The sequence below is a fragment of the Dasypus novemcinctus genome, chromosome 10 (genome assembly GCF_030445035.2).
Source record: "Dasypus novemcinctus isolate mDasNov1 chromosome 10, mDasNov1.1.hap2, whole genome shotgun sequence".
In the NCBI taxonomy this organism is placed as follows: domain Eukaryota; kingdom Metazoa; phylum Chordata; class Mammalia; order Cingulata; family Dasypodidae; genus Dasypus; species Dasypus novemcinctus.
In genome coordinates, this window is record NC_080682.1 from 29,543,703 (window position 1) to 29,548,944 (window position 5,242).

A 5,242-nucleotide genomic window follows, 5' to 3' on the forward strand; every position below is an offset into this window, starting at 1 on the left:
CTTACCATTCTAAACGTTCTGTTACAGCATCTTTATCAATTCCTGAAATCAAATTTTCATTGGAGAATTGTATAAGGTAATGATTGCAGAAAGTCTATATATCTTTTGAACTTTAATATTTAGTCTGGAATATTGTAGATGATAAATGCAATTATTTGGCTCTATTTTTCTCAGTTAGAAAATAGTCATGATGCCCAAGTTTTGCATGAATGTTTACTTCTGTCCTATATGTTTCTATTGCTTTTGTAACTGAGCTCTTGTCGGTTGTCCACCGTTAAAGTCCTTAGCACGTGTTTATAGGTGTGTCTATTCAGTGCAATGATTCTATGTCTTTCAAATTAACACATAATATAGAAGTAATCTACATATCATGAAAATGAGGCAAGGTGTTCTTTCTGCAACGGTGAATGAAAAGGGTATATCATTCCTTTATACACACAACATACACATAATTAGTGCATGTTTTATTCTATTAATGGAAGGAGGCTGAGTTTTGTAATAAAATTGCTTCTTACAAATTGAGAATTATTCCAGAAAAGCAACTAGTGCGACTCAGTTGCAATTTTTCCAAGGAGCTGTTAAGTCAATTATTATAAAACAAATATGGCATTCATTGCATAGAAAGTTACATAAAATATTGTAGGAAACATACTCTAGATGAGGAAATTTAATAAAAATGAATAATACATTTTGAAGATAACACACTCATTTGTACACACATTCATGTGTTGCAAAGAAAAACTGAATAAACAGACGAGATAGAGCAAAACAGTGATTAATGAGGATACGGATGATTTAGGGAGCTATCAAAGAGCTGTAAATTATAGTTGATACTCCTTCTACAAAACAGATTTATAATTCAGAATAAACATGAGCATGTTCTCATTAAAATTGCCAGCTTGAGCAGAAATGGTAAGTGAAACTAATTTGACCTCTTGAGGTTGCTTGGACAGGAGGACCATTTTAGCGCTCCTTCCCTCCCAGTACAAAATCTAAATAAAATGTATGATTTCTGACTCACATACCATCCATTCAAATGAGAATCCAGTTTAAAAGAATAAATGGCATCCCATAATATTTTGGGGGGTGAGATAATTTTAATACTAAAATAGCTTAGATATGTATAATGTAAAAGATTTTGGATATAATACAGGAAAGCTGTATTTTATTTTATTAAATATCCTTGAATGCTTCATTAACAAAACTTTGTAAGAAGTCTTACAAATTATTTACTAGGTGCAATAAAATTTATTTTAATTGAATTTAATAGGAAACATAATTGAGAAAAGAAAAGCATGCCAACTGAAAAAGGGACTAATTGCTACAGTTGAACATAAATTCAGATTTTGAGATTTCAAGTGATCAAATAAGAAAATTTAAAATTACATGTCACCACCAATGTAGCAGTTTGATATTATTTATCAATTCCAAAAAAAGATAAGGACTATGTTTATAAACTGGTCTGTTCCTCTGGTCAGGATACCATTTGACTGAATTAAATGCAGATATTTTACTTTTACTTAATTAAATCAAGATTAGGGCTTGGATTGTACAACATCATTAGGGCATGCAGGGTTGAGTCCCTGCCCTCTTGGTGGGTAATATAATAGGTGCTCACTATAGAAAAGAGCTCCACAGATACAGAAATAAATACAGAGAGAAGATACACAGAGGAAGAGAGACAGCTCCATAGACAAGGCAGAGTCCCCAGGAAGAGAGATTAGCCTTTTGTCTGAGAGTTTACAACTGAACTTGTGAAGAGATCAGAGCAGATGAACCTGGAAAGAAACAAACCCTGGCAAAAGTGATGAACCCTGTGCCGGTCTACAGCTGAGATCCATAGGAGCTGGAACACGGAGCCCTAAGATGGTAAAGTAAGGCTGAACACTCACTGACATCGCTGGTCATCTTGCTTCAACACATGGGCCTATGATCTCTACATGGGCATATGTAACCCACTACACTAACCTCTAGTCATGAACTTAAAGATGTGTTTTCAGCTTGCAGTTGATTCCTGGGTCTGTGGAATCCCAGTCCAGATAAAGCAAATATGTCTAATTCTCTCTCTGCATTTCTGTGATTCCAACCAAATTAACCACTTTTTCTGTGACATCCCTCTCCTTCTCAAGCTGGCCTGTGGGGACACATCAGTGCAGAGAATCTATTTAGTACTTACATTGTTTGTTTCAGTCCTTTTTTTGTTGATACTGGCCTCCTACAGCAAAATCATATCCACCATTCTGAGGTTGCCAAAAGCCCAAGGATGGGCTAAAGCATTCTCCACATGTTCTTCTCACATGCTAGATGTTTTATTCTTGGATCTGCTACCATCACCTATTTAAGGCCCAAATCCATTCGCTCTGCAGGAACTGACAAACTGCTTTCTCTTTTCTACACCATTGTGTCTCCACTGCTTAATATAATAATATACAGCCTTCAGAACAAGGATAACAGCACTAGGAAAATTATTACTTAAAATATCACAATTAGATTAATTTTATTACTTTAACAATTTTTGGTCACACAGTTATCAAAGAAACATTTCAAATTTCTATATTACCCCTTTAACCAGATAATCATTTTTCCCTGAGGATGTACTTTTAGAGTTAGTCTGAAAAGTACTGTGCTTGGTATATACTAGGCAGATTAATTCACCTTCAAAATGCCATGTGTAAAGAATAATTTTCTCTCATAAATAAAAGAGGAACATTCATCATATTTTCCCTTTGAAAACTATGAACACAAGTCAAGGGTCTAAGAATTTGGTTTAAATATATTACAAGTTATATAAGATTAGTTGTCAAAATAACTATTTAAATCTTCACACAAGTATTTGCTAGCATTCTTTCTAACACAGAACCTGTTAAGTAGTTGAATATTTGTTGAGCATATGATTAAATGAGGTAATGTTTAAATGATTTTGACTATGCCTTATTTCAAACTCTTGCCAAAACCTAGAGATATTAAAGAATTAGTAATCATATTTTAACCTATTATGCTCCCATGTAGAATTACTCAAATCATATTCCTAAAAGGAAAGTTTACATGGATTTAGGTATCTCATTTGTAAGTTCCTGCTTGAGTATATGATGTGACAGAAAACTCCCAGCAGTCTCAACCAGTTTATTTGGCACATATTTTCATGTTATTCTTAGGATTTATGATCCTAAAGTAATTTGCTTTGGATATTCTATCTCTTTTATGACTATTCTCCAAACATATATCTTCTTAATCCATTTTGGATGTACACTGCTCTGTATAAAAGTTTGCCTCTTCACTTCCCTTCTAAAGAGTCATTTATATATTGTCTACTTAATAATAATAACATATTTGTCATAAGGACTCTCTAAAGAAAATATGTTTGAAAATTAAAAATAATTCTACACAATATAAAATAGTAATTATATATTCCAAAGCCTCATTTCACCAAACAACAGCATGACAATAGAAATAAGATGAGCTCCTAGAAAAATTAAAGGATTTCAGCATAAGTTGCAAAATAGTATGCAGCATATTTCCTTTGAACTTTAATCCCCCCTTTAATCCTCTTTATGTCGATATTCTCCCTCAAGATAACAATGTCCTCCTAAGACATAATCAATGTTAGCAATAAAAATTAAAGTTATCATGAATCTGTTCACATTTCTTTTCATACTCCACATTGGCACTTATGTTTTGGAATAAATGGTATTATATTCCCTAATAATTAGTAAAATTCCATTAATAATTCTGTTAATACGAGGTTTGTTTGAATCAGAACTACTTATTTCTTTACTAGTATTCCAAGTATTTCGTTGAAAGATATAAAGAAAAACTGTGCATGTAATGAAAATTTTCTCTCTTCCTTGATAGCACTGATAGATTTTTTTGAACAATTACACCTTTTTATAATAGCAAAATGGAGAAGGTTCAGATTTAATATATTTTTAGACTTACTAATAACTTTTCAGGTTCAATTTCAAAAGCAAAACAAGCAATTAGAAAGGAGTTACATTCCTTGTCACATGATTTTTCTAGCCAAAACTTGAAGACAGGACGATATTATTTATTTATTTATTTATCTATTTATTTATTTATGATGGTAGGTTACTATTAATATTCCCCGTGATTTTACTATAATATTTTAATTCATATTTCCTCTATCCAATTATATTTATAATACTCTTCTCAATGTTTGCATTGTTCTATTCTTACTTCTTTTGATATATGCCTTTGTATAATTTTTTTATTTTGCAATCCAAAATTTTTTAAAACCTAATAACAGCTTCATGTGAGCATAACCATACTTTCTCACCATAAAATAATCTAATTTTCTATAGGTAATTTCCTTTATTTCCTAAATATCTGAATGTTCTAGTTGGCCATATCCAGAGTCTTCTATTCACATACCTATCCTGGGTACATATTCATTTATGACACTAGGGAATATTGGATTAGATAAAAGAAAGTGAACTTCCTTACAATCTTAAATGCATGATAAAAATCCAATATAGGGACCTTTATTTCCAACGTGAAAGTTAAGTACTACGAATGAATTATTTGTTTATGCCAGCGCCCCTCCTAACCATGACATGAAGAGCTTATCATGGATTATGCTTTTGAGCCCAATTTAATTTTCTTTCAGATTGCTGAAATCATCATTCCTCCTCTTTAAGGCCTTCAATTTATTGAGTTAGGCTTATTTCAGTTAATTGTTGAAAGTATTCTCCTTTGTGGATTGTATATATAATCAGCCATAGATGCAATCCACTGATTTAAATCCACAAACACCTTTACAGTAACAATCAGGGTGGTAATTTTTTTTTGACCAAGCAATTGCACACCTTAATCTAGCCAAGTTTATATGTGAACTTATCCCAAAAAAGGCCACTATGAACAACTGACTATATGCTAACAAATTAGATAACCTGGACAAATTCTTAGAAGCACAAAATCTACCTACAATGACTCAAGAAAAAAATGAAAGATCAAAATACACTAATAGCAATTAAAGAGATTGAAAAATTAATAAAAACCTGCCTAGAAAGAAAAACACAGTACCAGATGGCTTCACTGGTCAATTTTACCAAACATGCCAAGAAGAATTACACCAATTCTTCTGAAATTCCTCAAAAAATTGAAAAAGAAGGAAAACTCCCTAACTCCTTCCATGAAGCTAATATTGCCCTAATAGAGATACCAAAATAAAAGAACATTATAGACCTATAATGCATTCAAATATAATCAATAAACACTAGCAACT

General features: G+C 32.0%; 1 pseudogene; it reads left to right on the forward strand.

Moving 5' to 3' along the window:
- Positions 1–1,925: 1,925 nt before the first annotated feature.
- LOC101415031 (olfactory receptor 10AG1-like) lies at positions 1,926–2,476 on the forward strand (annotated as a pseudogene).
- The last annotated feature ends 2,766 nt before the right edge of the window (positions 2,477–5,242 follow it).